The sequence below is a fragment of the Coenobita brevimanus genome, chromosome 30 (assembly GCF_032717465.1).
Source record: "Coenobita brevimanus isolate Jiangsu-jjx chromosome 30, ASM3271746v2, whole genome shotgun sequence".
Taxonomy (NCBI): Eukaryota; Metazoa; Arthropoda; class Malacostraca; order Decapoda; family Coenobitidae; genus Coenobita; species Coenobita brevimanus.
In genome coordinates, this window is record NC_136983.1 from 15706078 (window position 1) to 15722341 (window position 16264).

Below are 16264 nucleotides of genomic sequence, written 5' to 3' on the forward strand. Positions count from 1 at the left end.
GGAAAATTTATATTTCCAGATTCTGCATAACGTAAGAAGATAAAAATAAAGAGACGCGGTTAATATATCTACCGGTAAAATTATACATTCATTAAGATGTAAGAGCCAGTGGCTAGGATATCTTAGTCCAGTACATTAACGGGCAGGAACGAGCATACCTTCTTTAATAGCACTGGTGTATTTGATCGGAAAACAGACAACCTTTAGTCACTTGGAGATCGAACGTATGCAAAGCTACCAGTCCAAATGGAATGTACTAAACACTAGACCAGTACGATACGAAGTACGGGAAACTAAAAGTAAGAATATGAAATCTGGATTAATGGGCAAACAAATGAGGAGCAGTGGAAAATAAAGGGTGCGTGGGCCAAGCGAGAAGGGTGAACGTAAAATGATGGAAGCTGAGAAAGTAAGGTTAGGGGTGGAAAGGAGTAGGTGAGAGTGGGAGTTAGAGGAAAGTCAGTTTAGGGCTTTTAGTGGGAGTTGGGGTGCCAGAAACAGGGTGAAAGCTTGGAAGCTAATGGACAGAATGAAAATTTGAGAGTCAAGGGAAAAGTGAGAGTTTGAGAGTCAAGGGAAATAATGAGAGGTTGGGAAACGAAGGAAGGGTAACAATAAAGTAAGTAAAGACTTAGGACTTGAAAGTGTAAGAGTGAGAGAAGTAGCCACAAACAAATCGTCTCCAAGTCTCCCTGTCCTCTGCCATTTGGTTGCTCTTCCTCCAACTCACCCCCCTCTCTCATATATCTCTCCATTCCATGCCTCTATCTCATCATTGGTCTCCCCCATTCTCCCTCCATCTCACGCATATTGATACGGAGAAAACGGACGAACTCTGTCCCTGCACGTCGAATAATACACAGAAATGTAGATGAAAAACATACAGCTAGGTAGATAGTATACAAACAGACTGATGATTGGAAGATGTATATATATGGAGACCGATAGATTTGCAAAGAAAACATTGATCAAAATAGATAGACGATTCATGATTGAATTTTAGAATGCAACTGTTTGTCAAGATAATAATGGATTAACGCTGATCCATTTAGAACTGAAGTAGATATATAGACTGAGAGTGTGGGAATAAATAAATATATAGATAGATAAACTGACAAATAGATACACAAGTGGTGACAGAGTCAGAAAAACAGTTTTTTGTTCAGGCAACTGTAGATAAACTGTCATGGCGTAAAAGGCACTGTACAGTATGAAATATCTCTCAAAATATCTCCACCACATTCTGGGCTGAGTGGCAGTTACTGGACCTGAATTTGTCAAAACTGATCCTTAAAAAAATGCAACTGACTCGTCTGGCATTACGGCGTTCCTTAAACAGCTCTAAGTCTATTAATACCAAGTCTGATCACTTGGTTCTAAAACTCGTCCAAGTTGGCGCAGGGGGAGGAGCATCAGAGTGACGTCAACTGGCTGGCACGAAACCCTTCACACCCTAGTTGGTTCAGTTGACTCCTGACCATGGTAGTAAGTGTATGCTTGCTCCACTCACCGTATCATGACACATTTTCAGTCCGCAGAAGTGAGGGATGGGACTGAAATGTGTGAGGGAAGATGTACGGGTGTGAGGGAACCTACTGCTTTATCATAAGGTTAAACGAGTCCGCATTTCTTCCCCTTCTTCGTTTTCCCTTACTATAAACGTTTAATTTGAGTCTGCCCTTTTATACACTTTCCCTTATTTAAGCCAATGACGTCACGCAAGTCACGCCTCCCTGCACCCTGTTGGTAAAGTGAACCGACTTGGTATTAGTAGACTTAGAAACAGCTATAAGCACAATGAAAAGGCACTGCTGCTGAGCTGGGAAGGCATGCCATTTTCCTTATTTGTGGCAATCAGGTATCTTTAGCAGGTATATTTAGCAACAATATTATGAGAATTATAAACGAAACAGTTTGAGGAGTGCGAGGTACGAAACCCCAAACTACTCGCATTAACATTAAAATTCCGGAAAATACAAAGGAAATACTGGAAAAATATGGAACGTGACAGAAAACACGAAATGTGACTCAGTTCAAGTTACAAGAAGAGATCTTGAGCTGTTCGAAAATTTTACAATGACACTAGTGAAGAAACACTGAGGAATGCCTGACGCTGTAAAGTGCGGTTTAGGAAGAGACCAAACGTTTGCACTCACAGACCAACAAAGAATTAATGGCTACTGAAAAACGATCAAGAGAGCAATATAATAAGGTACAATCTTTTTAGTATCAATATAAAGATCTAAGAGCTAGATCAAGATGACGCTACGCTGGACCAGATGTATGCATGAAGTACCGAGACTGCCGGTGATCTCAATAATTATAGAAATTAACAAAGGAGCTGAAAACATGTTCGTAAATGGGTGCCACGTGCTCGCCATCATGGGTACAAAGATACAAGTTGGGAGACCAGAGGAGGCATAATGAAGTACGGTAGCAATAACAGACACATAGATTCAATATTGCAGGGATGTCATAATCGACGTTCGAATATCACGCAAGCTACCGTCAGACGATATTTTATTAAGCCAGATGATTTTATAAATAACTGTTCAAAAATTAAACTGCAGGTGTGAAAAACGCCTGTACATCACTTAGCTTGCATGTATATTATCCATCTTCAATCATTTCCGTTTACTTCCAGTTCAAATGCTACGAGTACTGCAATACGTTGTTCCCACTCAGTGCAATTGCATTTCATTCTCATCATACTGAAGTGGGTATTATTAAATACCAGCACGCAAAGGACTGAAAATCACCCGGGAAAGTGTCCTTCAAAAGCCGCTTTTGGCATGCGTCACTCACTTCCTCTGCCTATCTCCACAACGGCCTGGTTCGTGTCTCCCTCCTCTTGTTTTCAGGTGGGCATAAAAAGTTTGGCCAGCCTTCTGTTTTTGTCGAATCAGGAGCTGCTTGGCTGATTACCCGGCTTGGCTCTTTCCTAGGTTACAAAAAACAACAGTTATTCAGTTGTTCTTGCACCGACTCGTTTGTGCCTGTACAGTACGTCCATTGTACTGAGGCACTTATCCTCGCTCACCACAACTCTCTCTCTCTCTCTCTCTCTCATTACCCTAACATTTTCTTCCTTACTTCATCCCTCTCTTCCTTTCTCATCTCTTGTTTTGAACTTCTGTTCTTTTTTTCTAGTCTCCTCCTCCTTCAAGACTCTCATCCTCTCTTTCCCCCCCCCCTCCTATTCCCTGTACTCTATCTGTTTTCTCACGTCCTCTCTCTCTCTCTCTCTCTCTCTCTCTCTCTCTCTCTCTCTCTCTTCTAGAAGCTTATCGTCTTATATCAAAACAAGTCTGATACAAGACAGCCCGGTCATTAATTCCTTTACACATCTCAGGGCTCTAAACTAATCAAGCGCAAGTAAATAGGCATGTGCCACTATATGTGGGTACTAGCATCATGGATATTTATCATTTATGAGTGAACGGCATTAACTGGAACACATTTTAACCAGAAGGGGAATGCAGCAACGACGTCGTGTAGGAGTAGCGCAACCATTCCCACTGGATGGTAACGGGGCCTGTTATCACCAGGGGAAAAAAAAAAAGTTCAAATTAGCATGTAATGGTAAATTTTTGTCAATGAAGTATTATAAAGCATATACTTAGAATATGTGGTGTGGATGCCGGCTGCTGTGGTACTATCACCTATCAACAGCTCGGTTAAAGGCTCGCCTCAAGAAATAGGTCAGTGAAATTATCAACAGATTAATAATAATAAAAAAAATAAAAAAAACAGTATGGGTGTCAAATACCATCACGCACTCATTACACACGAAAAATAACTATGACCAACTTTCATGTCTATTTCTTAAAATGCATTTATATTAGCCTACTTGAAAAAGTAATGTTATATGTGAAGCTAAAGTGTTTCAGTGACGCTTGAAAATTGTTCATTGAAGCACTAAACCTTTCTGGAACGATGGTTGAGCGTGTCTGATTGTGTAGCCTACGCCCGACCACGACTTTGGCTGACTCTAAGGTCAGAGATTAGTAATCATGAGTGTACCAATGACCTCTATGTCTTGTTTCCATGGTTGTGAGAGAATTAATAACTTTCAGCCTGATGATGTCATTTTCATATTCTCCTGGCCAGTGACTAAATTATTTGATTTTATAAAACTCATTTAGTGGTGGGGTGGTTACTGAAGGCTGTATCTAACTTCGCCAGTTCGGAAACCCTTCCCACTTTGTGGTATAACCCTCAGCTGATAATATATATATATATATATATATATATATATATATATATATATATATATATATATATATATATATAATATATATATATATATATATATATATATATATATATATATATATATGATGTCATTGTAACAAAAGAAAAAAGAACCAAAGTAGCAATTTCGAACTGCATTATGAATCATTATCATTGAACTATGTACGGCATTTTTAGGTCTAGTTTCTGCGGTAACAAACTATTTAACCCCTTTATCACGAGGACGTCCATTGTACTGTATTCTAGATATTTCCAAACGATTTTATTCACACTAGGAGAGCCTGTGTTAGTAATACATGGATTCATCCATCCATCATTCAATCCTACGTTGCCCCATTAGGAGCGTAGGAGCCCGGGATTCTTGAGGGCTATATCTAAACCCTGTATTCAAAAAGTTTACCCGGATTTAGTACATCCGTCAGCTGGTACTGAGACTGAAACATGAAATACGTACTAGTACTGAAGGGGTTCCAACATTTTTGGCTGATGAGAGACTGATTTTGAAACATATTACTGTATATTGTAAGAGTGTGAAGAAACTTCGGCGCATTTACTCTTATCTGATCAAGATACCTAACAACTTTCATTTCGACTGATGGCCAAAGGTAGTCGGATTGGAGAGTCGATTTACTTGGAAACCATAAAGACTCATAGACTCATTCATACCCCAAAGCTAAAATTCGGCTAGTACCCAATGAGACTCATTCTTACCCCGTAACTAAAATTTCGCTACTTTTGGGTGGCCAAAACATTCAAGTTTGGGAGTGGCTTAGTTCCGCCACTTTAAAACAGATCGACATTGGTAACCGAATATCCACCAAGGTTCAAAATTAATGTCTAATTAGGATGTTACATTGTTTGGAGACATCATCAGGCTCGGACACGGCTTCCAGATATCATTAGGCTTTCCAGCAATGTAAAGGTAACCTACTATTGATAACACCTGAACCATCTGTCTGCGAGCAGTGTTGACGGAGTGATAATACAACAGGGCTTCAGGGCTGCTATGTCAATCAGCGTCAGTATTCATCCGACCCTGCTATTTCTGTACCCAGTATTGTTGGCTGTCTGTGTTTGTGTCTGTGCATGTCTTCCTTGTTCGGTCTGTTTGTGTATATCCTTTATATCTGCCTGCAGCTGTCATTCTCTTTGTCTGTATTTGTCATATTATCAGTCTGTTTCTTGTATTCTACATCTACCCGCGTGCCTGCCTCAGTGCTTGCCTTCCTGGTTCGATGTTTGTTAATCAATTTATATTTGCTTGAAACTGTTCTTCTGTCTGTTTGTATTTGTCATTCTATTAAACTTCTTTTTTAATCTACCTCCATCAATATGTCTGCCTGTCTGTCTCATTCATGCTGCCTATTTGTTGTAAAGTATGTATTGTAAATACGTCTGATTCATTATAGCCTATATGTTTATCTGTCACTCATCGATTTGTTTATCCATCATTCTGTTTTCTTCCTTTGTTGTTATTCCGTTCTGTCTGTCTGTAGTCTATCAGTGCATGTCTTTATATCACATTCTGTCTGTATACCTATCTGCTATTAGTGAGTTTTGTCATTTTTAATCACTTTATAGTACATTCACCATTTTTCTCCGTCAGTCTGTGTGTTTATGTCTGTCCGTCATTTCATCTTTCTTTCGTGTTGTTTCACTCTACATATGTACGGTGGTCTGTATGTATGTATGTTTTGTTATAACTCCTCCATACTTATATTCTTCCTTATTTATTCCTTTATATTACACTTGTTTCTCAGTTCCTCTTCTCTGTATTCAATTGGTCTCTTGTGATTTTTTTTTTCTCTTTGTATGTTTTGCACCTTGAATTCTAACAGTTTCTGTCCATATGTTCCCACGTAATTTTATCAGACGAATTACCGAGCCTCTAACCTCCATATAATGCTGACTATGCTCTCTCTCTCTCTCTCTCTCTCTCTAATATATATATATATATATATATATATATATATATATATATATATATATATATATATATATATATATATATATATATCGTAAATTACAAGTCTGATTATCTTTTCCCCAGATCAGCGAAACAAAGAACATTGTTTCAGTTATTAAACAAATGTCAATATATGACAATGAAAACTGTCATTTTGAGAATTAATAGAGCTAAATGGCTTGAAAGTTTTTGCTTAAGAAACATCTGTCTCTTCGTCCAGACATATAGGGTGATATTTGGAGAGCACTTCACATCATAATTTTTACATGCAACGGAACTGATCTTCATCATTTGTACCTTCATCATTCACATATTATTCTTATGAATTATTATTCAGGAATGTTATCAGTATATATACCGATCATTCACCTTCATTTAATTAACACTTTCAGCCCTCGTAGGTGGTGCAGAGCGACGACATGTGGCGGCACTGATACTCGTATAACTGGACGGCTCCAGTGCCTGGTTATACAAACATCCCTCATCTCTCCCTATCTGCCGGATCAACCGGAGTATGTCGTCGTATATATATATATATATATATATATATATATATATATATATATATATATATATATATATATATACAAGGTAAAGTTATTGCTTTCTCCATATGATTTGCTTCAGGTTATGGAAGACTTCGGTTCATTAGTTCATTCGCTACTAATATTTTCAGTGTATATGAATAATATCGTCTGGAGGCAGCAAGATTAAAAAAAAAGAGTCGTCCATGGAGTGGAGTTAATCAGTACAGAAAACTTGTTCGCAAAGAGTTAGCATTTTTTTTTTCTCTAAATCCTACCTACAGCCACGCTTCTCCTTCCATTTAAGAAGGATCTCTTGTACCTAGAGTCAAGGACAAGAAAGAATGGAGGAGAACAGCAAGAGAGTGGGAGGGAAGAGATGAAGGAAACATAAACAGTGAAGAACCAGGACCAAGCCATATCATGGCTATATGGCACTAAGGTAGAAGGATGCGGGGAAAATAATTGAATATATATATATATATATATATATATATATATATATATATATATATATATATATAATACAACGTGGAGGTCACCGCTTCCCGTCCGATCAGCGAAGTTAAGCAACGTTGGGTCTGGTTAGTACTTGGATGGGTGACCGCCGGGGAACACCAGATGCTGTTGGCATCCCTACGTGTCAAGTGGGGTTGGTGCCCCTCCCTGTAAAACAATTAACTCTAAGCCCTTGGCCACCCCGTTTGGGATACGTGGCGTCTGGCAATGAATGAATCTATGATGTGAAGAGCTGTAAGAAAAATGAGATGATATTGGAAACAGAAACAGTGCGGGAGTCACCTAGGAATTCAGTAAGCAGTGGGGGCCAATGTAGTGAGAAAAAGGAGGGGAAAGCTGAGAGACGGTCTTGGATGGTAGACGAGCAATCAAGAAAAAGGTGACGGGTAATCATGGGAAAAGTTAAAGTGAATGGACAAGTGGGGAAGACAATGCTTCTGTGAGTGACGGTGTGAGTTTGCGAGAGAACTGTAAAACCAAACAGCCATAAACTCAAGAGAGAGAGAGAGAGAATCATTAATTCATAACATTTTGGGTAATTCAGTGTACCGTGCCAGCTTAATCCCATACAGTGTCGGAGTCCCACTTGTCCTGCCACCTATAGTCTATTTGATTGACCTGTGCAGCTGAGATGTATGGGGCGGGTAGGGTGAGTTTGATTGGCGGCTGCTGATTGGCCGCAGATGATGTCATTGAAGAAAATGCAGGCATGTATTGTAGTGCAACATGCGGACGTAGGTGTACACCGTGAGTGGATATTACAGTGCAACATGCGGACGTAAGTGTACACCGCGGGTGGATATTACAGTGCAACATGCGGACGTAGGTGTACACCGTGGGTGGATATTACAGTGCAACATGCGGACGTAAGTGTACACCGCGGGTGGATATTACAGTGCAACATGCGGACGTAGGTGTACACCGTGGGTGGATATTACAGTGCAACATGCGGACGTAAGTGTACACCGCGGGTGGATATTACAGTGCAACATGCGGACGTAAGTGTACACCGCGGGTGGATAGTACAGTGCAACATGCGGACGTAGGTGTACACCGTGGGTGGATATTACAGTGCAACATGCGGACGTAAGTGTACACCGCGGGAGGATGCAGTGCAACATGTGGACGTGGGTGTGCACCGTGGGTGGATAGTTTACTTCAAACGTCACTCATAGTTTTGTACAATACAGTATATAATGAACTTTAATTTTGTTCGATAACAATAAACATTTTAAGCTATTTTGGACCTCTTTAATTTCGGAAATTATTCCATGGTTAAGCAGTCTGCTTATATTGCAGGCAATTTAAAAATATAAATATATGTGTTTTAGAATAAGAAAAGCTGTAGATTTACATCAACGGCGGCCAATCAGCAGCCGCTAAACAAACACACCCTACTTGCCCCATACATCTCAGCTGCACAGGTCAGTCAAACAGGGTATAATATTACCAGGTATACGACAGAGCTGGCAAGGTAAGAGCAGGGAGGAGGGGAGAGAGGAAAAGAGATAGAAGAGGTGGAGAAGATTGGGTGGAGAGATGAAAGAATAAGATGGAAAGGGGAGAGAGGAGAAGAGTGAGAAGAGGGAGAAAGGAAGTGAGATAGGAGAGGTGAGGAAAGGAAGAGCAGAACGGTGAAAAAAGAGGTAGGGAAATAGGAAAGAGGTAGAGACTGAAAGAGAGGCAGGTAGTGTTAAGTGGGGAGAGAGAGAGAGAGAGAGAGAGAGAGAGAGAGAAGGAAGGGTTAAGAGGAGAAAGGGATTAAGAGAATGAGCACGAAGGGGGAGAGGTGAGGAGGCAAAACGGACGCAAGGGGAATTGGTGAGAGAGAGAGAGAGAGAGAGAGAGAGAGAGAGAGAGAGAGAGAGAGAGAGAGAGAGATCCAACAGATGAGGAGAGAGAGGGAAGAGGATGAGGGAGGGGAATAGGACGAGACGAAGGAAGAAAAAAAAAAGAGTGTGAAGGAAAGGGGAGAGAGGAGGAGACTGGGTGAGGAGAGGAGCTGGAAGGAGAAAGAAAAGGTGATAGAAAGGGAAGGAAATGGGAAACAGAAGAAAATGAGATCAGAGGGAGTTAAAGAAACCAGGAAAGAATGGATGCAGAGAGAAGGGACAAAAGGAAGAGGAGAAAAAATATATCAAAGTTAATATAAAAGATGGGAAAGCAAAGGAAAAGGTATACAGGTAAGTAATGGGAAGTGTTTGGAAGAGATAATGGGAAATATAGTTACTTTGAATCCAGTAACACATACTGTTTTTTTTTATTATTGCTAGGTCCTAGGTGTTTTGTAAATTGTTGGAGAAATCATTTGTGGTGACAGGGATGAAAATTACCTCAACTAATCCATTTACAGCTTATTACTTCACACCTTGCTGAAAAAAAAATCGTCTGAAAACAGCAAGAAAAAACTAGAAACGCTTCATCGGATTAAGGGGGTTATCCCTACATCCATTAATGTAGCGAATCTTAGTCTTTTCAGTAAAATGAGATTCTCTAAATTAGAACATTGCTACCGCTAGTTGATATTCTTAAGCTTCGTAACCATCTGAAGTAGTGGAGGGTATAATGAATTATATGTAAGCTAGCTATCTTCAGTTAAATCATCTGCTAGTTGCAAGAATAAACAAAAATAATTAGCTACTCTTGCCGTTGTTTAACATTGAAAGTAAACAGAATTCGGCTTGATAATCGTCAGATAGCACCATCCAAACCTTGTACTTACCTAACAATGCTTAAGGGATAAGAGAAATTCTTATTTTTCTTACACTCACAGAATGAAATGGCCTGGTCTGTCACCTTATGTATAGGTTCAACTGAGATATACCAATTATAATTCATGTTCACGAGTTATGAAGCAGTTAAGATTACAATGTCTCTGCCACTTGAACATTGACAAATTACAGAGAGCGTTCGCTGTAAGCCCCGTACACACTGAGCATCAAGTTGCGCAACGTGTTGAAAATCACCGATTTTCGGTGTTGCGGGCCGAGTTGCGCGCACTGATGCGCTGTTCTGGTTTGAGGGCATTTGTACATCATGTTGCGCAACTTGATGTGGGCCGGGCACTGGGCAGTAGCCGCCCGACTGTCATCCGGAGGGAGTCTTCACGCCAGATCATATGGGGAATGATGACAGAGGAAATACTGCAGACACACAAAGACTTGACAAAAGCAAATACAATGCATTTTATTGAAATGCTGAAGAAGTATCAATGCATATGGGCCGTTAACTCCAAGGAATATAAGGACAGACAACCACGAAGTAGTGGAATGAAGGCATTAGTGGATGAAATGACTAAAACAATGGGATGTGCCATAACTTCTGAAGATATTATGAAGAAACTGCATACCTAAGTCCACTAATACCAAGTCGGATCACTTCCACCTAAAACGGGTCCAAGCTGGTGCAGGGGGCGGAGCATCGGAGTGACGTCAGCTTGCACGAAACGCAAGTTCAGTTGGCTCCTGACCGTGGTGGCGATTGGGAATATGCTACACTCTCCAGATCATGACACATTTTCAGCCCGAAGTGAGGGAAGAGACTGAAATGTGTAAGGGAAGGTATGGGGGTGTGAGGGAAGGTGTAAGGGTATGAGGGAACCTACTGCTATGTTATACGGTTAAACGAGTCCGCACTTCTTCCCCTTCTTCGTTTCCCCTTATTATCAATGTTTAATTTGAGTCTGCCCTTTTATACATTTTCTGATACTTAAGTCAACTGACATCACACACAAGCCACGCCTCCCTGCGCCCTGAAGGAAAGTGAACAGACTTGGTATTAGTCGACTTAGCAGCATACATTGAGAATGCAGTTCAGGCGTGAAATCAAGCTAATTAAGGAATCACAGAAGTCAGGGGCAGGAACCGACGATGTACACAAACCCAGACTCTGGTGCTTTGACAGTCTTGCTTTCCTTGATGATGGCGAAAATCTTCGAGATTCAGTCTCCACTGAAGATCAGGATACTACCCAGGTATAACTGTGTCATATTTAACAAGTATTACATCTGCAAACAACAGTGTTAATGAGTATTACAGCTGCAAATAATAGTAGGGTGTAAACAGATCCATCTCCTTGCTTTATTAGTTAATAGAACAATGTATACTTTTCAGAATTTTACAATACAAAAGAGTCTGTAATATGATGCAACAAAATATATATTTTTTTTATGTGAGGAAGAAGGAACCAAAGGCAATGAGCCCACAAAACTGTTCCTTCCAAGAGAAAAACAAATTACAAGAGAGAGCCAAATTCAAGATCCATTCATTTCGAGATGCCTGGACACAATGCGTTTGAAAGACTGGAGATCATAGGAAGCAGGAAATACAGACAGAGGGAGACAGGTCCAGAGTTGGCCTGTTGCATAAATGAAGGACTGGGAGTAACGGTTAACTCTTGCATTAGAGTTGGACAGAAAAAGGGTGAGAGTTTGCTGCTAGATGGGTGCTACGCACCCGTCGTAGAGGTGGAGGAATGCATGCAGACAGTTCAGAGGAACAGTGACCATTGAAGTAGCGATAGAAAAGAGATAAAGATGCAACACTGCGGCGAAGAGACAGAGGTTGAAGGGAGTCAGTAAGAGGGGGAGAGTTAATGAGACGAAAAGCCTTTGACTCCACCCTATTGAGAAGAGCTGTATGTGGGGAACCTCCCCACACATGAGAGTTGTACTCCACACAGGGGCGGATAAAACCCCTGTATAAAGTCAACAGTTGTGCAGGGGCAAAGAAGGAACTGAGTCGGCCTAGCACACCCAATCGCTTGGAAGCAGATTTTACAAGAGATGTAATATGATCTTTCCAAGACAAGTCCTGAGTAAATGAAACCCCAAGCATGTTCAACGATGATGCAGGATTAAGTTGAGTATTATTAAACATAAGTGGGTATACCTGTGGAAGTTTTTGTCGGGTTGGTAGATGCAAAAACTGAGTCTTTGATGCATTAAAAACAACCAGATTATTTTTACCCCAGTCAGGGATACGAGCCAAGTCAGACATTAGGTGTGCCATAGCCTCATCCCTTGCCTGTTGAAGTAACTGCTGAGATAGTCGTGGTGGGAATCGAATGGAAAGGTGAAGGGTGGAGTCACCAGCGTATGAGTGGATAGGGTTAGATGTACAGCTTAGAAGGTCATTGATGAATAAAAGGAAGAGAGCTGGTGATAGGACAGAGCCCTGAGGAACACCACTGTTAATAGATCTAGGAGAAGAACGATAGCCGTCTACAACAGCGGCTACAGAACGACCAGAAAGGAAGCTAGAGATGAAGGCACAGATACAAGGATAGAAACCGTAAGAGGGCAGTTTGGAAATTAAAGATTTATGCCAGACTCGATCGAAAGCCTTTGAGATGTCAAGTGCAATGGCAAAGCTTTCGCCAAAGTCCCGAAAGGAGGATGACCAGGAGTCTGAAAGGTAGGTGAGAAGATCGCCTGTGGAGCGTCCCTGACTGAACCCATAATGACGATCAGAAAGAAGGTTGTGATGGGAAAGATGCTTTAAATTTTTTCTATTAAGAATAGAATCATCGAATAAGGTATACTGTGCTTATCATAAACTGTTCTTAAGCTAAAAGCAAATACTGTAGTATGTATACATATAATACTACCTGGCTACTCCTAAGTAGTAGTAGTACAGTAGCATTAGTAGTAGTAGTAGGAGTATTATGATTAGTAGTAGTAGTAGTAGTAGTAGTAATAGTACATTGTAGGCTACATTGTACTGATTCCTAATATAAAACAGATATCTTCCTATGCTCCAATACTGAAAGACTTAAGTAGTAAAACGTATACACAAATTTTATGTGCAGCACTACTGATCTCTGGCATACATAGGAGGCTAGTAAATAGCTAATTTTCCATTATAAACTGAAGATAATTCCTAAACATAGTTCCAAAAGTAACAGGGTAGTAGCTTAAACATAATAACATCAGAAATTATGATTGCAGTATCTATTACTTGGATACATTCTTTTTCTCTTGTGCTTGCTGTCTCTGCTCTGTCTCCCTTTTCCCTTGTGCTACATGAACATCTTCAGTGCTGTCTTCTCTCCTAAGTTATTCAATGTATATCCATATCTGCCTTTGCCAAACCACACATGCACCTTTGCCATGGAACAGCCCTGAAGTCATTGAAATACTTCATATATTCTCTTCTAACCTCCTTGGCTTCCTCTGTGGGATTTCGTCGCATTCTTTCCAAAGGTGTAAGCTGCATATCCTGTCTCCATGCACCTGGGGAAAGGGACGCTTCCATTGGGTACTCACTGTCTAAACTTCCCACAGGTGTGTATTCGGCTGTGCACTCCCTTCGAAGGCAATTGTGAAGGTTTGTGCATGCCATCACTATCTTCTCCACCTTAGTTGGTTCAAGATTTATTGCGTTCTGTAAAATGCGAAATTTATTAGACATGATGCCGAGCGCATTTTCAACAGTGCAACGTGCACGTGAAAGTCTGTATGAAAATATGCGTTCCTGTTCTTGATCTGGCTTCATCAGATACCGTGTCAGAGGGAAAGCATTGTCTCCAACTAGCACAAATGCAAGAACTCTCTGACTCCCAGGCAGCGCTTTATCCTTGGGAAGGGCCACTCTCCCTTTCTCCAGCAAAGAACATAGGGTGGAGTTGGCCGACACTCCGCCTTCTGACACTTCCATTTGTGCCCACATCGACGTACATGAATTCATAATTTGCATTCACCACTGCCATTAGAACAAGCTGTGTGTTCCTTTATAATTAATATAATACGACCCACTGTTCTTTGGAGGCCAGATGACGATGTGCTTTCCGTCCAAGGCACCAACACAAGAAAATTCCACATCTTCTCAAAGTCCTTCGCGACTGCCATCCACTCATTTGATGTTCTAAGTATCTGAAAAAAATACCAGCAATAGAGAATCATTTGTTTTTCCCCATCTCTCTCTCTCTCTCTCTCTCTCTCTCTATATATATATATATATATATATATATATATATATATATATATATATATAAATATATATATATATACATAGCCTATACAAGTATGTGTGTGTGTGTGTGTGTGTGTGTGTGTGTGTGTGTTTGTTTACTTATTTGTTGTGTGCATGTGTTTTAGGCTATGCATTAATAAAAAAAAATATCTTTAGGACACTACAGGCTTGAACAACTCCCTGGTGAACAATGGACAGGTTGATACCCATCAAGAGCTCGTTGCTTGAAGTGTCATAGCAATTACACCTTCTCATTTCACTACCACAGTGCCCACCATATCACATCCAACATCTCCCACATCTCTGGACCCGCCTACACCTTCATTCACAGCAGTGGCTCCTCCTACACCATCACCCACAACGTGGCTCCTCCCACACAATCACCCACAAAAGTGATTCCTACACCTTCACCCACCCCATCTAATAACTCAGCCAAGTCATCAGTCTCACATGCTGGTCCATCAAGGAAAAGGAAGCAAGTGGATGAGATTGATGACATCATGGATATGGCATTAACGAAACTTTCCTCTATTCCCAGTCATCCACATGATCCATGCGATGATTATGGTAATGTTGTTGACAGTGAACTTAAATAGATGACAGAAAGTCAACGAAAACTTGCAAAAAACTAATTAATAATGTACTGTTCATGGGATCTGTGGATTCATTAACAAAAGACCATCAAGTGTTGCGAGCTGAGGGATTATTTAGTTTCCTTATATGAATACATATTAGCATTTACTGATAAGTATGCCAATTATGGATTTGTTCATAAACTGTACAGGAGAAAATAATTATATATATTACTTTCATTGAATTTGTGATGTTTGAATTCCTTAACAGCTCAAACTTCCTTTGCATTTTTTTTCATATATAGTTTTTTTTTTCTTTAAATACAGATGGTGCTATCTATTAACTATTGCCAATATAAGTTAGGATGCATACCAGCGCCTTTATACTTTCACCCAATCTCGTATTCAGTAAAGATATTATTTTCATATACTTTAATTTTATGTACCCAATGTTCAATAATTTATAGATCCCTACCAACAGTCTTCCTTCAAGGCTAGATAAATAGCAGTACAGGTCTCTGGAATAACTTTCCTCAAGCTCTGCTTTGATATGCTGGTAGAGTACTGCAGACTTGTATATGTGCCTCCAGATGCCAGGAATCTCAAAGTAGCCTCCAGCTGCGCTCCTGGTGGGATGCTATCTCGGAGAAGGGTGTCTTGCTTGGTAATCAGTGGCTTTGCTTTTTCAAGTAAATTATAATAAGCTTGTACAGGCATTTGTGTATAGTTCTCAAAGTCACTGTCATTTTCAATCACTACCTCCGTGAAAATTTGATTAACACATACACCGCGGGCTTGTTTTGCTTTTTCTTGCGGCTCCCGCGGGCATGTTCGCGCTTCGATAGACTCTCTAAAAATATTTGCCAAAAATCAGTTATTAGTCCTAGAATATTAAAATCATATATGCTTATGGCACATACCTTCAGCTTTCTCCTGGGGTGTTTGTTGAGCCTTCGTCGAGTACCATAGGACTTGTGGAGACCTCTGAAGTTGGGTAACAAAGTCTCCACTTTACACTTCCCGACAACCTGTAATATGATTACCACAGTCTGATATTATCACTAGAAACACTATTCTATGATTCTCAAATAGTTTGGAATCCATACTCCAAAAAAAAAACACTGTGTAATCAGTGAAAATTACGAGGGCGTGTTACCTTCCCACTTGCGCTAGTTTGCCGCTGGTGTTCTGTCATTTATTATTCATAAAAACACTCACAGTTTATATTTCTATTACTATAGAACACTTATATATATCTACAGTCTTTATCCATAAGTTTCCTTCAGTAATAGTAGTTTATTGTCAATGAAGGCATTCAATTTATTTCAGTAAAATACGTAGCATTCACTTTCTCGTCCTGTATACTAGCATTGAGAGTGAATGTCACTTTCACCTTCACTCTCATAACTTATAGTATTCATACATGCTAGAGTGAAACTTTCACTTTCATTACTCCTA

General features: G+C 40.2%; 1 pseudogene; it reads left to right on the forward strand.

Annotated features, from left to right (window-relative positions):
• The first annotated feature begins 7258 nt into the window (after positions 1–7258).
• LOC145395328 (5S ribosomal RNA) lies at positions 7259–7378 on the forward strand (annotated as a pseudogene).
• The last annotated feature ends 8886 nt before the right edge of the window (positions 7379–16264 follow it).